Raw genomic sequence first — 25,065 nt, 5'->3', positions numbered from 1 at the left:
TTGTCCACAGCCCTTAACTTCCACTCCTAGCATATTTTCACTAAGTAATTTGCAAAACAGTCCAGAAAATGCTTGGTCAGAGCAACATGTTTTTATAGCCACTTTATTTGAAAGAGCAGAATATTTCTGGTAATGTAGTTGGAATGACAGTTCCCTAATTTTTCACTACGCCATTTGCTGCTCTTGCACACATTTATACCTTTGGATTTAGAGATAAAATTGAGCAGCACTGCACCATGAGTGGTTTGAATCCACAGTCAGGAGGCACGAACAACCTTACCCTCTCCAGAGTATGGAGGACCCAATAGACCTATTGGAAAGATAAGAAAGGACATCATTGATGGGGACTGAAGCTCCAGTCGCCTCCTTCCTTCACCGTGCTACTTCTTTCCCGATGACACTTAGCTTGGAGCTGGGAAGGGCAAAGCTGGCAGACTGGAAGATTGCCTAATGTGCTGTGACTGACATGTAATCGAATATTCAACCACTGGTCCTCATGTCGGCAGTAAAGTGAATATGACACCCTTCAGCTTAGTTGTGATCACGCCTCGTTCTTCTGCAAACAGTTTCATAAAGGTGCAGCCTGGCTTCCTTATGAGGCGGATGTGTGAGATGGGAGAGCAGTCACGGAGGTCACCTGCTGCCGGGAATGTTCCGAGGACCTGCGAGGGACTGACCTTTAAATGCCAAGCACACCCCCGCGCCTTGCGCCGAGGTGGGACCCGACGGACACTCTGCTTTCACAGCCACCATCGCGCTCAATGACCTGGACGAGCCACCTGTTCGACTTCAGAGGAGTCTTTATCTCTCCCAGCCTTTTCCAGATCTGCAAGTGCTGAGAAAAAAAAAGACACGCACATGAAAAAAAAAAAAAGAAAAAAAGAACATTTGGGGGCGAGAAACCCCAAGGGAAGGAACTCAGATGTTCGGGTCAGGCCTTAGAAAAGGTATCAATTCTTCTTTCCACTTAGCACAGCCTGCTGCCTGCCCAGGCTCTTTGTCTCTGCCCTCTTCCCAGTACAGAAAGCATTTCCCTTTTAAATGACATCTGAGCGCTGACATGCTGGAGGCACCCATCCTGCATCATCTCTGGCAGATGGTGCAGCTGGCCACGATTTTCGGGATTGCTTAAATAAAACCGCAGTGCCATATCAAGAAATGTAGAGAAAACGCTCAACAGTGCTTAAGATGTTTAAACATCACAAACTGTCTGAGACTTCGGATCGCTGTACTGCGCATTTTTGGTGATGTAACTGTTCTTATCGATGGTAATAGTGAAATCTCCATCATGATTCACTTCTTTTTCTTCCAGGGAGGCAGAGACAAGTCCTACGATATTCCTGTTCTGACCCAGTATCAGATCCTTTCACCTTGATATGTTAGGGAGAAGTTTGGACAGTTGTAAGAATACAAGTCAAATGCTTGAGGTTTTTGGAGAAGGGAGCTCCATTTCTGCCAGTGTCAGATCTGGGATGTCCCAATGCCATCAGATGAGAAGCTGACCCACTCCCAGAGCCCACAAAGTCAGTAGCATCTCTGCACAGCTTTCACAGACATCCAAGCAATTTTAGTGCAAGCATCAATGTTCAAGCCAACATAAATGCTGGTTTTCCTTTTCCCCTATGGTTTCGCTTGCTTTGAGCTAATTAGCCTGATGGCCATTTCCCTACCCCCTGGAGATACCATGTTTAGTGGTATATGTATTTTGAGAAAACAGCTTTTTAAGTGAAAATTGTCATTGTCATATCCAGGAGTCATTTAGCCTGTTCAAGCTCTACAATGTCTTTGGTTTTTTCTACCAGTAGTTAAAGTTAGATGTGATACTGGAAAATAACATTAGGAAACTTTAAGTCATAACTGCTGAAATCTGGGGTTGTGAGAGTGAAAAAAGGGGATTTAATTCTAGCTTAGTGGGGCTTCTTTGAAAATTTAAGCCATGGTACATCCCAAAGTACATGAGACAACCTTGCAGCATTTATGAAGTTACCACAACAGAGCCATTACCTGTAGGGGTCAAAGGAGACCTCTCACATCTGTACTACAGTAAAGCTACTGAATCTAGTGATATCTGGGAATCTGCCTAAAACTTACTGCCTTACTCAGCAAGGGAGGCACTTGGGACGATGCAAACACTCCTGAAACAAATGAAATGCCTGGATTTCATTCTCCAAACCCTCCTCAGTGTTATCTTGCCTCAGGAAAGAGTGCCTGTCACACCAAAGCAGAGCAGCTTGCAAAGATATTCAGAAGGCTCAATATGAAGCCAATCCCTGAGAAGCTGAGATGAATTCCTGTGTAATTGCAGGCAGGTATTTGTTTATTTCCTGGTCCTATTGACCGGCAAATCTCTTGGCCTTTCAGAGCACCATCACCCAGGGCATCACACCGGCATCCTCCTCGCGTTGCCTTTCCCCGTAGTCCCAAAACTAGTTGGGAAAGCAGCAGGAAAAGGGCATAGAGCCCACTCCAGAGCTCCTCACACATCTCTCCATGAAGGGGATGCTGTGAGCACGGGCAGCTGGCTGCCTTCCACGGGGACCCCGCACGCGGCTCCACCGCACCCGGGCTCCTCCGGCCGCAGATGTTGGCTGTTATTGCTCAGGTCTCCCATATCACTGGGCCACCTGTACAACATATTTAACATACAGCAGTTATTCTGTTGCTGTTTGCACTGAAATAATCTTGGCAGGAAATGGTAGTTAAACCCGAGCATAATTTTTTATGCCGTGTGTAATGCAAAATCACCTCTTTGGATAAGTAATATGCTCTCTTTGCCTTCTTTGTGGAATACAGTATTTCTTGTCCCATCACAAATTGGCCAGAATTGGTATTTAATGTCTGAATCTCTCCATTCCAGGCCCAGATTGCAATTCCTGGAAAAAAAGGGCACTTTTACAAACTCTGGGTTTTAGATGTGGGATACTGTTGGCCCCTTCTCAAACACTGAGATGGTAAAAGGCAGCCCCATCACAGAGTTAGGTTTGAATGGAGGCCTCAGATTCAAACACAGATCCAGGATTTGGATGTGCTTTTTGGATTTAATCCCATTCCCAGCCATATCCATTTGATATAGCAGAGCAGGCTATCAAGCTGGTTGAAAAAACACTTGGATCATCTATTGCCTTTCTTTTTAAGTGAATTTCAAATTTTCTTCTCCCAAACTTAGAGAGAGGTGACAAGACTGAATATTACAAGAACATCATTTTCTGTTGCTGCTGTTCAAGGGATACAGTAGTTTTTTGCCCTCTGTTTGCTTTAAAAATTAAGTTGCTAATGATAATGTTCCTCTCATAGATGATCTTGTACTTTTTAATGATACCCATAGTTTTCCTCCACATAAATGACTAAATCCTCACAGAAATCTCTGTCTTGATTAGCACTCCTGCTAGTAAAATTTCACATACTAAATCAGTACCAGCTGTAGCAAGAAAGAATGAAAAAGGCAAGTGTAAATGTTCCATATGCCCTACCAAATTGGCATCTGTGTCAGTAACCCTGTGTTTTTTTAAACAATTGTATACATACATTCTCAGAAGTGTTTTGCTCACAGGATTCTGCAAGCAAAATTTCCTCTGTTGGTGCATCACTGAAATGTCACATCTAAAAAAACCCCAGCAAGGAGTTTTGCTGCTTCTCCTTCCTACACCCAACCCCCGGAGCGCAATTAAGGCGAGTTACCTCGGGTTTACTGCACCTTTATTTTGACGTCTGCTCCCCGTAACCTGACACTGGGGCACTTCTGCAGAGCTGCTCCACGTTTAGCGCTCGGTTATTAGCAGCACCACCGAAAGCCAAAGCTACTACGGCACTGTAATTATTTCCAAGCTGAACTCAGAAACAAGGACTCGGGTTCCAGCTCAGCGGCTGGGGAATGCTGCGCTGGGAAGCGTTCCGAGGAGCCGACGGCTCCTCTTTCCCGTGACTCACGAGGGATGATGATGCAGGAGGGAGCTCGTCCCGGGGACAGCCCAGAGCTCTGACCCAGAATGGTCAGTGACTCAGCTTCATCGTGCAAAATCACGATTTGGGTGCAGGGCAGGCGATGGTTACAGCCTCTTGGACCGGCCTTGTGGTCATAAACTGGCCGAGCACCACCTGCTCCATTGTTTTGCTGCGTAGCAGCAGAAAGCCTGGAAGACAACGCAATAAATGTGAGCTCAAAACAACTTGAAAGTAACCAACTATGTCCTCAGCGAAAACACTTTTAAGTCACCTTATGCCTATTCTGCAACTGGAATTCAATCAGTATGGCAGAGTGGACTTTCAAAGTTAAACAAACATCAACTAGTGCCCCAAATGGGTAGCAAATGCCGCAGCCTCCTGTGGAAAGACGATACGGAGCCAGACTGTCCGCTGGTGTAAGTCAACCTAACTTCACTGGACTTCAGTGGAGCTGTGCTGATCAACACCAGCTGACTGTCTGATCTACTGCAAACCCCAAAGCCAGCCACCGTCCTTCCCTGACATGGGATGATACAAAGTAAACAGGAAGAATTAAGAAGCCATTAAGGGCATTAATCAGATGTTCCTGGGAATAATAAAATATTTCTGCCACTTCCAAAAGTCAGAAAGACCCTCTCTCTTCACATTCTTGGCCATGGCAAAGTGGTGACACTTGTTTTGCTTTTTTCCAGTGCAATGTGGAGTGTATATTTGCACATCATGTCATGCCTGTCCATGGTAATCAGAAGCCATTATTTCCAAAAGCTCAAAATTCCCTCCTGGACTCTGGTATGCCAAGTTTTAGTTCACAGTGATTTCTTTTCTTTTTTTTCTTTTTTTTTTTTCATGGTTGATTTATAATTGCTGCAAACAGAAGTCCATAATGGAAATGCTGACAAAACCATAACTACAGTGTCACATTAACGCTACTATTGCTGCCTCTCTGTCAGACTTTCCTTTAACCCTATGAGCCAAGACTTGTATCGAGTATCAACAAAAGCCCAGAATACACAGGGCATAGTAGACAGAGTGGAGAACCGGAGACAAAACTCCTGGAATGAAATCCTCGCCTCAGTGAAATCAAAGGGATTTTATCCCTGGTGTCTAGTCTCGCTTCTGCCAGACACTTGCTGTGTAATTTGGACAAATTTATCCTCTGCAAAATGGACAGGAAAATATGTTCTGCACTTACCTTACAAGTGTTGCAGCATGATTAGCAAATCATGCTATTAAAGGAAGCAGGGGAAGGCTGAGGATAAATATAAACACTACCTACAAGTTACTTACCAAAAAAACCCAGGCAAATATTATTCTAGGAATCCTCTATGTATGGGAGATGGTAGGATCTTTACAGCTCTGCCCGCATGTATTTACACAGAGACATCAGTATAATATCTCCTTGCAACACCCTCATTATTTGGGTCTTGTCTCATGTTTGTGATTTTCAATTTTATTCCTGGCTGAGGTCTCATTCTTGACATTTTTATGTAGGTTTTGTATGCAATAATATACATACATTAGATGGTGTCAAAACCATCAATCCAAGTTACTATTTTTAGCAGAGTGCAGAGGATGGGACAGAGACATAAGTGACAATTAAAGAGAATATATTCAGAGCTGTCATCAGCAAATATTTTTTTCTCTTGCCAGGAATCCTAAGTGTGTAGAAGGGCCTCCTAGGCGAAGTTTTTAAGGCAAAACAGTCGGGTCATTCAAAAAAAACCCAAACAAGTAAATGACATCATCAGGAGGCTGGGCTGCTCCAAGGTTCCCGAGAGCTGAGTTTGGGAGAAAACTCTTATTTTCTCCCTCAAATTGCTGATCTGCCTCTTTGCTTCTGTACTACCCGTGCACAGCGCCTGCAGATGTATATAATTTACAGAGCTTTCCTCATCAAGGGGATTAGGCAGCCCTCTTTCAATATGTATAAGAAGTACAAACACACACTTACCCACTACGTTTTACGCCTGCCTGCAACAAACAGCTGAACAGATTGTGATGAAATTCAGACATTGACAATCTGACAAAAAACTTCTTTTTTCCCTTAAAATCTGGCTTCCAGAAGTTTTGCAAATCTAAATATTTTATTTGAATACCGCGAGGGCCCCGATCTTATGGAAAGCCTACGAAGCAAACATGGAGATATATGTAGTTAAGGAGGGAAAAAAAAAAACAGCACAGACACATACACAAAATGCATCTATTTGGTGCAACTTGCCAATTTTCACAATGACTTGGGTGTGTTTTCTCTCCCTGGCTCCCGAGACTGTAACTAGACTCCTCTAATAAGCACTTTTTGCCCACCAGCGTGTCAACGGTGCTTTAACAGTAGTTTCAGTGTCAAATTGCCCTTTCCTCAGCAGGGATTGTTAAGCCTTTCTGTATTATACTTCCAAGACTCTCATGAGCTGGAGTTGGGAGATATAATATTTTCTTTGAAGTTTGCATTTCACAACACACTGGGATGCAAACAAGCTCCAGTTTCTCAGTAGTCAAACAATTCTGGCACACAGGGACTAGGACTAAATATTGTACCAAATTTTCTAATTACGTCTTTGTGATATTTACTACATGATGTTAGGTGAAAGCAGATTCTAATCAATATAAAACCCCTTGTCTAAACAGGACATCTGGGCTTTGAAATATTCTGTTTGTTGTCTCGAAATTACCCTGTAGCAAGCCACTGTAACACTATAATATCTTAGTCATGGAAAACTTTGGAGTATTTCTGATAAACTTATCATAAACAGATGAGTGCTTTCTCTCTTACAGTATTAAGGTGATGTAAAAAGTGAAGATAAAAGTCAGCTGTATGCATAAAATCACAGAGACTTATGCCAACAAAATGCTGTGTTTACAAGTTTAAAAGCTCCAAAGTCTGAAAAGGCAAAAAATTAGGATTCTTAAAGTAACACTAACTCAGCCACATGGCACATCCTGGCAAGCACATTTAGCAAAATAAACATTAGCATATTCATATACACATTTCTAGAGCGACGTATTTTTAATGTGGCCAAACTAATTCAACAATGGGAATCTCAACTTTTCTCATTTTATGGCCAGATTCTCAGCTGGCAGAGACATATTATTTCAACAAACCGACATCATCGACAGCAGCGAAGCAGCAGAGCCGCTTCCTTCTGAGCAGGCAAGTGCCAGAGTCTGATGCACTTACGATGACAAGTCTCTCTTTCTGACTTTTATTATCAATATTCATACAACAAGATAGACAGATGTGACTAAGAAGCAGCTCCTCAGCTAGAATCCTGAGCCTTCCAGTACAAAAGCATTCATGAGAGTCACTCTTTCGCCTGTATTCTGTCACGTAAGAGAATCGGAAGGAATCCAGCCTCCCTGCTAGGAGGATTTCACAGCACAAGACGTGGACAGTTGTAACTCTTTGGACCAGAATTTTGGATGATGCTGATTTTTACTGATTCTCTCAGCTTTATCTGACAGTTTCTTGATTTGTTCTTCCGACAACGACAAACTGCACTGGAGGGAACATCTCCCCACTCACCACAGGCATGTCAGCGCAGGATCCGCTCCCACATGCAAACCTTCCCACAGAGAAAGTTTTCCATGCTGAGGACATTCTCTGTGGATAACAAGGCAGATCCAGACTCCCAAAGCAGCTGCCTGTGCAAAGCTGGCTTATCCCATCACCCCCGAATTGCCCTCGGTGCAGAGGATCTCCGGATGGCGCCGGGCCAACGACACCAGCCTTCTGCCATCCCAACCTCCCATCACAGGCACCCTCCCATCATGCCAGGGCTAGCCAGCCTGGGATAAGGGGATCTAAAAATGACACAAAGCCCCCTTTGCCCCACCTTAATATGACCTACACTAAATCCAGCTTGGCTGGGGCTGAGGATCAAGGCCCTTAGACACTCTTAACTTAATGCTCCAGGTAGGAATATAACTCCCCCCCACCAGCCCCTGTTTATTTTTATTTTTCTAGTGCTCAAGGTCCTGGTCAGGACTACAGCCCTGCCGAGTGACACAGTCTATAAATATGGAAAAACCTCAAAAATTCTCAGTTTAAGAAAAGGTTGCATGAAGAGAAGCCAGTGAGAGGCAATTGCATGCGAATCATTTGTATATATTATGTGCAAATAGTTTGTTGTTTGATTATTATTTCTTTTTTTTTTTGCAATGGATCTTGAACCTCCCCCAGCTGGACTTGGAGGCATCCGGAGCAAGTTGGTTTATTGTTAACAGGCTTCATAGAGACACGCGAGGAATTAATCCTCAGATCACCTCTTTTCCACTTTGCAAGTCACAAAAAAAAAACCCCAAACAGAAAAGCTTAGCTCTCTGTACCATTTCAAACAGTAAATGTTGCCGTTTGAGAGTTAGATATGGAAGGAAAAAAATAAAAAGAAAACTGGAAAGCACTTCACACCTTTGAGCTCCCTAGCCTGTTAACAAACTGGAGAGAGATTGGCAAAGAGGTTCAAAAGTTAGTAGGGGCGACAGACAGAAGAACAGACAGTGCAATTGCTTCATTTCCATAAGTGCTCATGCCAAAAAAAAAATCAGATTTGATTAATAATTAAAAAACAAACAAACAAAAAAACCCATTATCTTGAGAATCAGGAATAAGTCTGGCCGGGAAGTTCAGAAAGGCCTAGACATATAAAAACAAAGTGTTACAGGCCAAATCCTGAGTTTGAGGCTTTGTTACAGCCATTCCACATGAGTTGGGTGGTTCCTATCCGACAGGGGTGATGTTTTGGTGCAGTGGGGGGGACACCCACCTTCCCCCCGGGACCCTCAGCCAGGAGCACCCAGGCCACAGGGTGGGAATGGCCATCTGAGAGCCCCGGGCCAATTACCCAGTAACACCCCCAAGCTCTGAAGATCTAAAGATCCCCTGAATAATCCTATTCAGGGAGAAGAATTATAACCATGAAGGGCAAAAACGGGGGGAAATGGGATCCTTCCTCAGGCCCCTGGCAGACACGGAGAGGACAATGGGGAAATAAGAGCTAACACAAAAGTTTCCTCGAGTACGTCCTCGGCCACTGTGGTTTCAGATGAGAATTTCCAGAGGCAGGAACTAAAAGAATATTATGATTTTCTTTGGGGGATTAATTACTTTGCCGCTTGTTACCTTTTGTTAGAGGCATGACACCCCGTAACCTTGTTGCACAAGGCACCAGATGTCCATTTAAATATCACTTTTGAGCAAAGAAAGGTTTGTTTTCCCATTTGGGCCCAGAAGTTATTTTCTTTCTGCTAAAAACCCCATGAATCTTAAGGTGAGCAGACACCAAAATGTGCTACAAATGATACAGACGGGTGCTGAGTTCTCCGGGTGAAAATAAATAAATAAAGGCAGTCCTTCCTCCTGCTCGCCTTTGCTGGGGACGCGTATCCCCTTACAAATAAAAAAAGTATTAAGAACATGTTATGAAAAATAACAAAGAATAGCAGAGAAATCAAAAAGTGAGTGGCACTTCAGATGGAGTTTAGCAAATTAAGTCATTGACCTGAAGAGGAGATTAATACCAAACAAGGTGCCCCTTCTTCTGAAGTAATGAATATTCTTCAAACAGCAAGGGAGCACTGACTGCTGTTTGATGCTGATGACATTGAAAATTTAGGAGAACAGAAATTCCATCATTTTTCATTTGTATGCAAATGCGCCTGTTCCAGAAATTAACCCCTGAACCCCATGTCAGTTTTCATCTGGAGGAATTCTCTTCGCTAGCATCACACAGCGCAGCCTTGCCGCTATCCTGGGGTCACTGGGGCTTCCCCACACACAACAACACAAAAACCTAAAACAAAACAACCAAAAAAAAAAACCTCACCAAAAAAACCCCCCAAAAAAACAAAAAAGGGAAGAAAGTAGGGCGGGGGAAATTGGCCAAATCATGCCAGGCTTTGTTTCCCCCCATTAATGGGGTATAAAGGAGCAATAGAAGCCAAAGCCTGTTGTAAAATGCACATCTCTAATGCCTGGCTCTGGGTCCTGGCATCATTGTCATGCAAAAGGCAGCTTTACCTCTTTAGGCAGAGCAGCACCCACTAATCACTTCCACTGGTGTTAAGGTGAACCGCGGGCCAATATACAACCCATATTACTCTTCCTTTCAGCTCGGGCTTCCACTGTTAAAAAGTTCTTTTGTCACTTAGCACCTTAGACAAATGCGACTATCTGCATCTGAAGGGGAAAGAGATGATGGAGGTTTTTTAATTGATGTGGATTTAATTATGCTAATTCAGACAGCTGTAAAGCCTTTTCAGTAGAGCTGCATAATGGGACCAGCAAATACAGGTGTCCTTCACTGCAGGCGCTTAATGTTTAACCTCAGTCGTTTTGTAAGGAAGGGAAAATGCAAAGTAATGGTTAACCAGCAGAAAGCTCTATTTCTTGAGGACCTAAAGAGGACACTTCACTTTGATTCTTCCTACAATCCCATTCAGGGGCTGCAGAAATCCACACACGCTGAGCAGCGCACAAATACTTTTCATTGCAGTGATGAGGATGAAGCTGAGGCAGAAACAAGAGGGTTTGTGTCTGCCACAGACTTCAGCATCCTGCACAGGGTGTCCTTTGCTTAATTTAGGCTATCTCCAAACAAATGCTTGATTTAAGACAGCCCTTTCTTGTCATTTTTTTTAATCCTTTGTATCTGACCACCTACAGCATCAGCAATGATTAAAACTAGTGAGCAAAATATCTTCATTGGGTGTTTTCTTGATATCTTGCTCAGACTGCTCTGAGGCTGCTATGCCTCTACCCTTCCCAAAGTCCCCCATCCCACATCCTACATCCTTTCTCTAGGCTGGGGCTGACACCTCCAGTGACCATCTGGAGATTCATTTCCCAGGGCGTGAGTTTGGCCAGTTCGTGTCCCCAAAGTGGTCACACATCATGTAACATCAGTGCTGATCAACGGGAAGAGAGTAAATACTTGGCCAAAGGTGAGGAAGTGACCACTGAGCTTTTTTAAAATAGAATGAATCACAGCCCAGGGGTGCCTGTGGGTATTGGAACGAGATGATTTTTAAGGTCCCTTCCAACCCAAACCATTTTATGATTCTGTGATTCTTTGGTTGCCAGAGGCATCCTCAGTGACCAGGTACCTTGTGTCACCTCAAAGCTCTCCTGCACAGTAGCACTGTCTTATTTGTATGACCATCATTTTTTTTTAATAGAAATTGCTATTTATTAAACACTATTGGACTAGGACCAAAATCTTTGGCATACAAGTTCTGTTAGACTTCACTGAAGCAATTTCAGGTGTTACTGGCTGAACTACACATCACCCATCGCTGATGCAGCAAGCACATTCTGCTCAGAAAGGTGGACTTTGGTCCAGTGCTTTCCTCCCAGAACTTTTTTTAAGCAGTGCTCTCAAAGTGGTGAAAATGCTGGAAATACGCACTACATCATCAGATGGAGTTGATTTGTGGAAGGCAGGAGAGAAAAGATTAAATCCAGGTGTACAAAACTATCTGCTGCTACATCTTCTTTAGGTCTCCTGAGGCAGCAAGAACAGAGATAATGGCAAAAGTGTTTTTCCATAACAGGACATAGTGTGTTGTCCCACTCCAGGGTGGGAGCTGCTCTGCATACCTGTGGCTGTCTCCATCAGGGTGGCACCTGGATGCTGCACTACCTCTATTCATCCCTACGGTGCAGTAGAAATGGGCTTTTATCCCATTCTACACTGAGCTTGTATGATTTGCCCAAGGTCATTGAGAGCAGACGGAAATTCAGATTTTGACTTTTTTTCCGTTGTTTCATCCCCAATCAGCCTCCAGTTGCACCCCCCCCCCTTTCCCCACCTTTTCCCTCCCTGTCTGCATTTCACCTTCTTAGCTCCAGGCACCAACTATGGCAATCCTCTGTATTTTGGCAACAGCTCCTGTTCTGGGAAATGTTAACGACGGGCACCAAGGGGTTAGCAAAGTCCTCTACTTCAACCAAATTACCCAGCTTCCAAGTCTGCAAATTCTGCTGCCTAGATACAGATAATTCTCCCCAAACACTAAGTCCCCTTGTCCCCTCAGCTCCTCCTCAGGAACAGCCAACTGCAAAGCTCTAGATAGCTATTATATTCACATGCATATATTATAAGCATTAGCTTGACGAGCTTGCCCATGACAGCGTCAGTCAGACTTCACTTCATCCTCCTCCTGTGGTCCAAAGCTGGATCCAGCACCCAGGAGCCCACGCTGGGCTGGCTGAAGGGCCAAATGCCAGCTAATCTGGAAGATATCCCTTCCAACAACCACACCTGACTTCCTGGCTCACTTCTCCCAAGGTCTCCTCGGTTGTTCGGGCAGCTGGGACACCAACAACGAGTTTGGGGTTGGGTCAAGTTTTCCTCTTGGCTGCTTTGAGCTCTTTGATGCCATTTTCCTTGACTCACCCTTAATTACAGTGAATGGTCTCTATTACATTTTCAAATAACCTGATATCCATACGAAAGGCTTTGGGGTAGGTTTTATTTCAAGTGTTATCCATCCTTACGACTGCCTGATGCAGAAATGTAAGAATTGGTCCTAGAGCCAACCAAATCCTGGTGCTTAGCTCAGCAGTATATCAAATTTCTTCTGCATACCCAGGATGAAAATGCACAGGCTCTTTAGCAGGGACAGCCAACATACAACATACCAATGCAAGCACTCTGCTCTGTATTTTAAAAGATTTTAGGAATTTGTGGGAATTCACTTTAACGCTGGAGAGTAAAAGATCTGAAGAAATGCTCTTGCAAAAAAAAAAATACAAATGGGTGCTTTGATAACTATAAAGTTGCTTTCTTGGACCAAGAGCCCACATTAGGAACCAAATAAAATATTTAAAAGCAAAAATCTTGCAAAGTTTCCTCCTATGAAAGGGAAAATATGGTTATGCTGTACCAGACCTTTTGCAAAATCTGTTAAGGAGTTGCCACGAAACAAGAAGGATTCAACAAAGAGCTTGACAATTTCTGTTAAAGTTGCATTTATATATATTTCTAGGAACTGTTGGTTTGATTTTTCTTTAAAACCAAGTGTCAGGTTGCATTTCAGACCACATATAAATATAATTTTGCTCTCACATAATGCTTTTGTATCTGGTGTAATTCCATTTACTGCAGTGGTGTTACCTTTCAGTTACCCTAATGGGAACAAGAGCAGAATTACACTGATAAAAAAAGCTGCTTGCAGAAAGAAATACAGAAAGAAAGAACACAGGAATAAATACTTCCTCTGGCTTATTTAATATATTTGCTTGTCCAAATTGTAGCAAAGATATTTATTTCAAGAAATAGTGTTTGATCAGCAAGAGTAAACACTGATATGTCTAAAACTCCAACAAGCAGTTTTTACAATTCATCAAACAACACCTAAGATTGTTTAGTTGGGCAACTAAAAGAAACAACAAAAGGTTTCAGGTCATATAATTATACCCTTCTGTTTCCCAACTTTCTTAGAAATCTCTGTCTAAAAATAAGTCCGGCATCCGGATGCCTTGAACAATTGGCTTATTTTGAAAGATATAAAAACTCTTATTACAGCCTTAGCCATTTTAAGGTCTTGGTGCTGACACAGAGTAATAGTGCTTAGCACTCCTATATACTGCTTTCCATCTCCAAAGCACTTTACAAACATTAGCTAATTAATCCTCACAACACCCCTGTGAGGTATGTAGGTAAGTATTGTCATCCAATTAGGTAAGTATTAAGCACTGTTATCCCACCAGATAAGTATTAAGGTCTCCCATTTTACTGGGGATCCTGAGGACAACAGGTTAAGTTACTTACCAAAGGTCACAGGGGGAGTCAGTAGAATAAAACTTGGGATGCTTTGGTTTCTTGGTGGCTATTCAGGCATCCGGGCAGCATCCGGTGCTGCTCCCTCCACAAAGGCACCCATGGCCATCCACATGGAAATTAGGGTTTTCTATAAGCCCCCAAGACACAGAGCCATGGGTACAGCATTGGGGAAATCAAGCACCTGAGAAGCTTCCCCTCTTTGGGGTGGGCAAAGATGACATTGCCTAACAAAGTTCTCAGGAAGTTTTCAAGAATAAAGGTCTTGGATTGGTGTGCTTTCCTGTTGGCACACACGGACGAGCATTCTAAAGTATCATCAGGCCTTGCCATTCACAAGCTCCCTCTTCCCCTCCCAATTTACCTTTCTTTCCCACTGTCTTATAAAGATGGACTCATTAAAGTCTCACATCTCATCTGTGCCACAAAGATATAAACCTTTCAATTGTGGTTTGCATCTTCTGAACATAAAAAAGTCCATTTTGAAGCCCCAGCTCAGAGGCTTCCAGGTTCGTAGGTAGGCTCGAATCCCCAAATACACTTGATGAGACAAATCCCTTTTCAGAGGATCTAGAGAACAGGACCAGCCCAGCACATTTTGGGTTTAATCTAGTCTTAACAGATGTCAAGCTGGTGAAATAACATCATCTGTCCCCCAGAGACGATGCCAGTGTTCACATCTGCTTCTAATTCCACTTCACTGCTAGAGAAAAAGCGAAAGCTCCTACTGTTGCTCCACTTAAAGCTGTGTTTGCAAGTTAAAAGAGCCCTGACCAAAGGCCCAAAGGTTGGACTCGATGATCTTGGAGGTCTTTTCCAACCTAAATGATTCTGTGATTGACTTGGAATCCAGTGAGTTTTGTGAAGTTATTGAACTCTAGACTTGTCTAAGATAACCTCCAAAAAAGCAAAACCCACCCCAAGCAAGCCTGCAGAAGCTGAAATCCCAGGCAGGGTATATTGCAGGTTCTGCCCAAAGACCTAGCATGTGCTGAGACATGAAGGACAGTCCTGACTGTCCTCTGCTCAGCAATTTGGCACTTGACTGGTGGCAATGTCATCCAGCTCTTCCTCTGAATGCAGGGGCCAGCACAGCGATGCTCCAGCTCGAGCTGGAGCTGAGGCAAGTCCCAAGTGTTAAAAAAAAAAAAAAATAAAAGACCTTGACTAGATTTCAAGTGAGCTGATTTATGTTTTCAAGTGGAAGGCAGTTTTAGCCGAAGTAAACTACACAGTTTTTCGATCATTCAAAATTCATGGCAGTTTGATCCCACAGGACGTCAAACAAACACAAATGATTTGCCAGGAATCCCTACAAATTGAAATAACCAAACCTCGTGCAGTTCCAGCAAAAGTCTTGAACAACTTTTAAGGAAGGGAAAAAAAAAAGGACTAAAATAGAGAACTTTTATTTTATTCATCTACACAAAAACAATTCCAATGCAATACATATCCGGATCAAATGCACACAAAGGAGCAGCCCAAACATCTAAGATCTTGAAACTCAAAAACCCTCCAACCCACAAACCAATAGCAAATAGACAAATGGAAATAAGAGTCATGAAAACAGAAGGTGGATTTAGATTCTGTTGCATTCTTTGGAGTGGTTTTATTACAACATCAAATTAAAATTAAAAAAAGGCTAACACAAAGTGCAGGTAACAGGCATATCAGTTACAGTCATGAGAAAGAAAATAGACAACCAAAACTGTGACAAGAATGTGCTTAGTTATTATATTCTTTCAAGCTTGGTCTGCCAGCATTTTTTCCTTTTTTTTTTTTATCTATGCACTGGTCATCAGTGTCTGCCAAAAGACTTTTTTGTGGATTTCTGCAATCCCATTCCTCCAAAAATGAAGGAAATGATGTTTCTCCACAACCACAAGACCCAGCTGTAGGTTTTATACCATGACTTGTAGCCATAAACTAACACGGTGACAGGCCACGCCCCTGCCTAAATAACCCAGACCAAGCCAGTACCGAATTTTCAGTGTGGGTTATGCAAAAGGAAAGGATTAAAAAATGAAAAGAGCATTCACTTCATGTTGCTCCTTTAAAACATTATCACATAGCTCCTTTTTTTTTCCCCCTAACCTGACCTTTTTTTTCCCAACGGTTTATCTATAACTTAATATAACTAATTCTTTTGAAATAATGTTCACAGTTAGCATAATTGGTGTTATATAGTTCTAATGTACATTACAGAATATTCTGTCACTAGACACTAAATTGAAATTTTAAAGAAAATGATAGAAATAGCTGTAAGGGAAAAAGTACCCTTTTAAATCTAATTTGCTATGCACCGCAGTAGGGTAATGGATGCAATGAAAGTTCCTTTATTGAGTTCCCATGTCCAAAAGGTATTTAGGTAGCAAAGGATGTTAAGCAGACCCCCTGTGCTCCTCCTTTAAGTAAAGATAGCAGGAAATAAGGTATATAGGTTTGTGTCCTCCTGATTTTTATTTCCTCAGGAGTACAACTTATGCAAAGGGCACCTTAGGCTACTTGGAGGATCACAAAGGGTGCCCTCGACCCCCTCACTGTCTGCATGAATAGAAGCATCTAAAGGATGGCTGAAGCCATACAGCGAGTTAAATCCTTCAGGTGGGTCTTTTCAAATTCCAATAGTGAGGAGTTACTGGAGAATTGGTAAGGATTTCACTAGGCCCCAGCAGGTTTGAGATCAAAAGCCCTGGTTAAATAAAAGCCTGTTGGGAAATCTTAAAACCTCTTTGTAATGTAACTTAAAAAAGTTAATACAAAGAGCCCTTAGACTGAAGCCTGTAACAGCATGAACAAAGAGTATATCAAAACTGATTCCATTAAGGGAAGGCAGACAAATAAATTCATTTAATTTAAAGCGAAATCAGATATATTACTCTGCTAAAAACTAAAAAGCATACCAGGAAAAAAAAAACAAACAGATTTTACAATACACATGCACATAGAGCTGTGCATAATAGAGATAGATATATATAAAATTTATTTATAAATATCTCTCAGAACAGAGAACAGAACATTATATACACACGTATATGTTTAAGCATCAATTTATCCAATATGTGCATGTGTGTGTGTGTATAATTCTAATATATACATATTTTTATCATTTATGAGGCCTCATGCTGGGCTCTCAAATCTGCAGTTAGATATATCTATATATGCATCCAGAAAAACGCAGCTGAAAGAGCCCCTACATTCAAACTGACACAAGACATTTTTCAACCCAATTAATTAAAAAAGATGGGTGCTCATCAGTCAGCTGGCACAGGATTTTTCTCCATCATCTTGCCAAAGTGTCACAGTGTTACTTGCGCAGCATGTTGGAAACAGAAAATCTGGGACTAGGATTTCGGTATCATTTATTAGCTGACCTCTTTCTGAGCAGCTCTTACACTTTTAACTCGTTGGGGGTCCTGCACCGGAGGCAGGGGGGTAGGAAAGACATGGAATTACATATATTGGGAAAGTCCTTTAAGATCTTCCCTCTCCTCGACAATGTTGGAGACGTCGTGTGGGGAATCAGTGGCACGTACACCAGGGATTGTGCACCATGTGCACAAAGCAAGCTGTCTCCTGAGCATCCTACAAACATGGGATGGCTGTGTCGCTGTGGGACCACGACTGGGGGTCCCTCACTTCACACCAGAGCCATGTCACTCGGGTGCAGGATGCTCTGGACCTCTTGGGAGGAAGGAGAAAGACGCCCTGTTGCCCCATGGCAATTCACTAAGAATTTTCCTCCCTCCGCCCTCCAAGAAAAAAAAGGAGGATCTCAATTTTGCGGCTTCATGAGGCTTTTCATTATTATTGTGATGGGAGAGATGTGGATATCTCCTTAACTAGAAAGCATATTTCACTGTTTAAGAAATAACACTCCTCTCACAGACTCCTGCACAGGCTGTGCAGCTGGAAGAGGGAGATGTGTTGTACAAACCAGGTGAACACCTGCAAACATCAGTGTCAATGTTCCACAGGATTTTTTAAAAAAGCTTTTCTCCTTATAATTAAAATCTGACATTTCAGTTCAGCAATGCTAATCCTGAGCTCATTCAGGTTGCATATAGTGAGGGAATGGGTTCCACCCTCATGCTCTTAAACCCCAGTTCATGCTACCAACCCATGAAACACTGCCCCTACAGCAGGAACAAATCAGTCTGCCCCTCTAGTCTTTAAGAACATTTTTCTGGAGATAAGAAATCAGCAACATATCTCACATATGGTGCCTTTCATCCCAGCAAGCAGCACTGGTTTCACAACCTACACTAATGGCAATAATTTTATTTCATTATATTTAACCCCCTAAAATGCACATCAAATCAAAACCCTTTAACTAAACGTCTGGTTATCATTTTAACAACGCCATTCCTGGTGATTTTGGGTGGATTCCACCAAATTAGTGCAGGGACCACTATTTATCAATAGACCACCACTCTGTGCACCAAATCACTGTGGTGTTTGCCAAAGAATTGCCATTTGCAAAAGAAACCACAGGAAAATGGCAAAATGAAGAATTCCAGATGAATATGGGACGATCAGGGAAACCCAGGTGAAAGGTATTGGTATTTGGGGACCTCGGTCTCAGTGTTGCGACTCACGTCCTTGCCCTGGCAACAGGTATCTAATAATCACAGGAGATAAATGTCACTTCTGACTCCTTGTTTGAGAGAAAACCTCTCCGAAAACACTGTATCTAATAATATCAAATTTTGTGGTGGCTTCTGCATGCCTGGCAATTTTTAGACCAGTAGAGGATGAGGTTTTCTGGTTCAAACAGGAATTAATTGAGGGAAGTCATATGGCTTGTGTTATACACGTGACACCAGATGATCCAAATAGTCCTTTCTTGGCCTTATAATCTACAAATAACCTTGCAGAGGTACTGCTCTCCTGTGGATTAGTGGCAAACCAATGCTCCTCTTGCTTGGATGAGTTTTCTGATCTAAATACCATCCAGACCTGCATGGCCTACAGGATTTGACTGGATCACGGTCTCAGACAGAGCCATGGCCAATTAATGCCAGACGTGAGATAAACTGGGGTAGGACATGCTCTGCTTCAGGTGCTGTGTGATTCTGGAGTGTCATGAGTAGCTACGTAACGAGCCAGGTCTGAAGTAAAATAATTTTGCTATAAAGACATATATATATTATTTTACACTTGCTATCTCTACACTACCTTGGACTGTAAGGCCCAGACTGTCAGACACCATGGAGCTCTTTGGCCCTGAATCAATCAGCTTCATCTGCAAGAGCAGGGTATAATTGTGGCCATTCCGTAATCCATAAAAATAATAAGATTCCCGAATGATATGTGTAACAGGACAACCTGTTCCTATATGGAAAACAGAGCATATGGGGTCTTGTCTATCTTGCTTGGATTACGAGGCAGAGGAAATACCTGGCTGAGCAGTGCTCAGGAATTATCAGGTGGATGATATTACAGAGGCAAGCCGGGTCTTTATTTATTTGCTTTATATGGATGCCTCCGAGTTCAGGTTGTTGGAGTTACATAATGCTAAGCTTCCTCCCGACCGCTCCACAGCCCTGATTGCTCCCAGTCCTTTGGTGGCATCCATCAGAGCAGTTTTGCTGGGAAATCCGTGCCACAGAAAGCCAGGCTGCATTTCCCCAAACCAGAGGTGAGCTCCAATTCAGTCACCACTCCAAAGTCATCCAGAAATGCCTCTTAAATGCAACTATCCCTATTCCTGTCCCTATCTCTCAGCAGGCCTCGTTTTACCGCCAAGGATAATTTTTGATGTACAAGGAAATGTGTCATTTATTAAGTCAACAACCACTTCCTTGATCATCTACAAAAATTTCTTCTGAGGTTTCCCTTTCAAGTACTGATCTTATTCAGATCTGCAGGCTGAGACTGTAGCAAAAGGTGAAAAAACTTCCAGTCATTACATTGATTAATCAGCTGCTGAAATTTGGCTTTCCAGCGTGACACCTCCATTCTCTGAATGTGTGGCCCTACTGCAATGCAATCAATTTGTCTGTGCAGGCTCCAAAACCCCAGAGCCACACGATGCAAAAAGACAATCTTCTGCCCTCTTTGACCACAATAAGCAACATTACTGGAATCACCGCTCCCGTCCAAGTGTAGCATGACCCCATATTTGTAGGCAGCAGAGTATGACTTCATTAAAAACCATCCCCTGTCTCAGGGACTGGAAGCAAGGCAAGCCAGCATCAGAGCAGCACATGTCTGAAACTGATAGTAAAATGGGTGATGCCTTAAACTCCACCTCTACACTGTTATTTACATACATATCTTTCATCTGACATAGGCTTCCCCTCCAGCACCTTGAATATATCAGTCCTAAGGAAGAGACTTTAAGTTCAAAGAGTGCCATCCCCAAACCAAAGTAGGGGGTTATCAAGTGAGGTGCGCCAAGCAGTAAGACAAAACATATGCATTTTTAATAGATAGCCTCTCCTCTCCCTGAGGAAGCCAAGAAAAGAGGCTCTGTGAAGCTTCAGCTGAAAACAAGTTCAGTGGATTTATACTCAGGCTGCTATTCACAGAAAAACAAAATTCACAACTCTCATATATATATCTTTGCTAGATGTTTTCCAAACACTCTTCAAAGCACGCCAGCCCCACCCTTGGTGGTCCTGTTGACCAGGTGTACTCACCTCCATGAAGCCTTCAAAAAGAAGAGAGTGAAAAATAATCGTGAAAATAAGATAAAAAAATAAAAAGGCCATAAAAGGGAAACAAAAATCTCAACAGGTCTGTATGGAATTTCAGCAGCACTTTTATTTATTAATGCATATGAAGCTACCGCTGTATTCCAGCTCCCAAAGACAGATCTGTAAGGAATAGGCCACATGCTGATTGACAGCAGCCATAATTCCATACAATGAGACTGTATTAAATTGTTTGATGTGATATGATACTCATCACTTGTAACTGATCAAACACACGGCTGCATCAAACAGTATTACAATACAATCAGGCTGGATATGGTTCCTGCCAAGGCTGTTCATCACATTGCACACTTCTGCATTAAACATATCTATTAATAGCATTGACAAACTACTCCTATCCAGATTTTTTTTTCCCAAAGAATTGCACGATGTGAAATGTGCAAAGAAATCCATGATAATGCTTTGCAGTTCAGGGCAGCATTGCCGTGGCTGAATGCTCCAACATGAAAGGCTTTGCTGATTTGGGGATTTTTATAAGGTAATACCAAAACTTGCAAACCTGTGCCCCAAAACAAAGACCTGGCACTACAGATGCCTTTTACTTTTTCTGTTTTGATTTGGTTTGGTTTTGGTTTTGTTGTTGGATTTTTTTTCTCTTTCCTTCCCAGTTGGAAAATTGACTATTTTTGACCAATATTTTACTTTTGCTGGGTTTGCCCCCACAGGAGAGTTGCTCGAGCCTGTTATCTTGCAGGAAGGAGCTGTGTTTGCTAACACTGACCCTTTTAGAGTAGGGAGACACAAATAAAAGCAGCAAATTCCTTGTCACCACTGCTCCTGCTGCAGACAGCAAGGGTGATATGCCACAGACCATGGGGGACAAGACTCGCTGCAACATGACAACTGTAGGGGCTCTCTCAGATGCAAATTCTTAAATGAGCCTGGGTCTCTAGAGGGCAGAGGTCAGCTGTCCTCAAATCTGTGTGAATGCTAGATTAAGTTTATTAATCTCCCCGCTTTCACTTAAAAACCAAATTATAGGATGGTTAAATGTTAATGCCCGGGGAGCTTGTGAGATGATCAATGCCCTCAGCTACTGCTGCAAGGGGGAACACAAGGTGTTCAGACCACAAAAGGGGGGTATTAGAAGTTAGTGTGATGATGAGGGAATACGTTCTCCTTGTGAATTATGTATGTCATGCCTGGTGCATGTTTTTTTTGCAGTTCTGGCAGCAGCACGGGCACCCTTCAGATGTGGGTGCAGGATCTGCAGTTGTTGGCCCCAAAACAGGTACCGATGGCTGCCCACCTTGATCTCCCAGATATATAACCTCAACCACAACTCTTTATACAGGATTTATACCTGGGCCTGGGTGAGATTTGAAACACCCACCTCCCTGCACCGACCCCAAGTGCCAGGAGCCGCATGAAACCAAGCATGCAATGAACATGGTCTTTAGCAACCTTCGAAACAGCCTCTATCAGTGTATCTCATAAAACTACTCCAGCGTGTAAAAACGAAGTGATGAACGAGCATGAGGGTTCCATATAATTCCTCCCGGACAGGTATGCACATCATAATTGGACAATCTGCGCCCCCCCCCCCCGATTGTGATCTCAGCTTGGGAGACCCAGGATCACATAGCCATGGAAAATAGGAAGTAATATGCAGGAATGCATGCCTGGCTGTCTGAAGCTGGCACCAGGTTTTTTTTCAGTCTGGGGTTGTATACATTTTACATTTATGTTTTTTTTTTTTCCAAATCGCAGTGACAGAAGGTGCCTTTTGTCCTGTTTTTCACTCCTGTAATGTCAGTGCAAGCAGATTAAACTCATCGCACGGTAGCAAATTATCCCTTCTGATGGAGCCAGCTCCACAAAGATTACTTAAGAAAGGTGTGTGAGGCATTTCCTTTTTCTAATTACAAATATTAAAGTCTTTCAAGATAATAAACTGTCTCAGAGAGTTACCTTAAAGACTGGAAAACATACAGGAAAGGCTCCCCCACCCTCATGGGCAGTTTTAGCAGTAACAGCCCGGTGCAGTGTGTATTGCTAAAGAAATGGTAACTTTCTGTCTGGGTGCAGCTAAGTAATTCAACATGAGGCAAGTTAAATGCAACAGTAGAAAGGAAGAAGTCCAAAAAACAAAGTCCCAGACACTTCAGTGCAGTGCACAGTATGCTAAATTGTGGTATTACAGAAATTGCTGAGAGTTTGGCCACAAAACATTTCATACTGCACCAGCATTCTGCCAGGGCTGGGTTCCAGCAAGCCCAGACAGTTCTTGCCTTTCACCTGTGCTTTTTCCCCCCCTTCCTGTTTGTTAACACAAGCCAAAATCTGTATCAGAGAATTACAGCCCTTGTCCTGAATGCACCTCTCCATTTATTAAATCAGCACAACCGAAAAGTCACCACGCACCAGGCAAAGATAACTGCAAATCTGCTCTTACCCTCCCCATACCACCTGAGTGCCGCTATTATTCCTCATCCTTGGGGAAAGGACCCCATATGTGAGTTTCAGAAACCACCTCAGTAACTCCAAGCATCATTATCAATAGTAGGATGAACTGCAGCTGGGATGCACTGAGAAGGCACGGTAATACTCGCCCTAATCTCTGCATTCATCTCACTGGCCCTCGCTAGGAAGTTTAAGTACATTTACTGGGGATTCTTCAGCCCTTGAAAGGTAGGAAGACATCTATGAGGCTTGACGTACTAGCTAATTAACTTGGGTTTGGAAAAAAAAAAATCTTCTTATCTACTTAACTTGGAGACACTCTCTTTGTTTTTAAGCCTGCAGACTACCTTCTCTTTAAAATGCACGTTACGTACCGCTCCGGAGTATGGAATGTATTATTTTTAACGAGGACCTATTTTAACTTGGACCTAAAACTACTAAGATTTGACAGAGGGTGTTTTTTTTTTTTTAAGCTATTTGCAGAATCAGCTGAATGATAGTCTATAGCCTGTGTTTTGCAAGACAGGCTACAAAATCCTCATGCTTTCCTTCTGTCCTTAAAAATCCACGAATGTATGAAGCACTTGAAAATGAAGCCCCAAATGCACCCCTCCTTCTCCCTCCCCCCCAACCCCCCCTTCAAATCTATAAGGAGTTTAAATAAATCTTTCAGGTTTTGTTTCTCAGTCTCTGGAAGTGGGGAATATTGAGGCTGGGAGAAAGTGATTGAATTCGTGCCTGCAGTGGTTGGGGCACGTGAGTGTTTCCTGCAGCTCCTCTGACAGGAACACAGACACGAGCAACTCCTGTAACATCCCTGCTCGGAATTAAACCACGCTAAAATTTCCTGAGAACTGCACAGAGCAATTTTAAATCCTCACCATATTCCTCACAGATAGAACAGTGGCATGATTGACCAAGCTTTTTTTTTTTTCCTTCTTCTTTTTTAAAGTACACATATGATGATGCATCATAGTTATAAACAGATGGTATTTGGCCTCCTTCCTATTCTCAACATTTGGAATTCCTAAACTATGTGAATTAAACAATAATATTTTATAAACATACAAGGGATTTTGCTCACTGCTTTGTTAACATAGAAATTATACAATGCTGGCATTTATTTAAATTTTAAAAAGTAAACAAGAGTGTGTATTGAATTAAAGCAAACTAAAATCAACAGAGAGAAATATGTTCTGCCGCACATTACCTACAACGGCACGGGCCTTTTTCGGGGAGACATAATGGGATGAAGCACAAATTGTAGCTTAGACAGTCTGATCCTTTGTGCTCGAAAGGCTCATTTAACACCTCGCTGTAAACAACGGATATTTATACCATAATTGGCCAGTTGACCATCAGTTGTTCATTTACTCCGTAACCTGCTATTATGGAGTTAAAAGAAGTTCCTTTCTGTTGGCTTTTCAAGGAGTGAAAGTGTGTTTGCAATTTTAGTACCAACTGGATTCAGTCTAACACTTGTACTTAGTATGAGAAACATTTTCATAATACCAAAATTTGGGGGAATAAGAGTATTCCTGCCAGGAAGGGAAGAAGAAAGTATTGGTTCTTAAAAGAAGAATTCTGTTTGCTTGGTTTCCTCTTTCCTTTCCATTTTAACCCGTTTTTAGGCTCCTCTCGAGCTGTGCAAAATTGAGAAGCACTTAGGTTTTAATCACTATTCCCAGGTCTGCAAAGAGGTTCTGTGATGAATAAATAATGAATCCGAGATTTTAATCAGTGTTATGATTTTTGAAAAGGCTAATTATCATTGTTTACAGACATGCCTTTCCGACGTATTTCCTTGTTTTGCCTTCAAAGCTCCAAGGGTTAAGCCCCTCGCACGCATCCCTCCCATCCCTCCCCAGCGCCGCGCTCCTTGCCCGGGATTTCTTGCGGGGTTTGGGGGTATTTTTTTTTTGTTGTTCGTTTGGTGTCTTTTGGGGTTGAGTTTTTATTGGAGGAACCGTAGGAGAGATGGAGCCGGGCACCCGGAGGCGCGCAGGGCTGGGGGAAAGCTGCGCACCCGAGCAGCCGCTCCGCACCCGCGGAAAACCACTGCGGGGGTGGGGGAGGCTCTTTCTCTTTGCCGTCCGCGTACAGAAATGCTACAAAAGCATCTTATTTGCAAAACAGTATCTTTATTATCGGTAATATCGATGGCAAAAAGTGGCGGGCAGCGTGTCCGTCCCCTCCTTCCCGGGGACGCTGCGCTCCGCTCCGCC

At 42.7% G+C, this 25,065-nt stretch overlaps 1 long non-coding RNA gene across 2 annotated transcripts; it reads right to left on the bottom strand.

Moving 5' to 3' along the window:
• Positions 1 to 586: 586 nt before the first annotated feature.
• Positions 587 to 21,990, bottom strand: LOC113973601. Of its 2 annotated transcripts, XR_003536271.1 has the most exons (5): positions 21,771 to 21,990; positions 18,897 to 18,963; positions 9,956 to 10,114; positions 5,894 to 6,065; positions 4,020 to 4,130 (listed from the first exon to the last, which is right to left on the bottom strand). It is a non-coding gene; the product is annotated as an uncharacterized LOC113973601 (long non-coding RNA). The 2 variants fall into 2 exon arrangements; XR_003536272.1 differs by lacking the exons at positions 4,020 to 4,130; positions 5,894 to 6,065 and adding an exon at positions 587 to 835.
• Positions 21,991 to 25,065: the final 3,075 nt, after the last annotated feature.

Source organism: Neopelma chrysocephalum, unplaced genomic scaffold (genome assembly GCF_003984885.1).
Source record: "Neopelma chrysocephalum unplaced genomic scaffold, ASM398488v2 Primary Assembly neopelma1_103b, whole genome shotgun sequence".
NCBI classification, from domain to species: Eukaryota; Metazoa; Chordata; class Aves; order Passeriformes; family Pipridae; genus Neopelma; species Neopelma chrysocephalum.
This window is presented reverse-complemented; position numbering and strand designations above follow the sequence as displayed.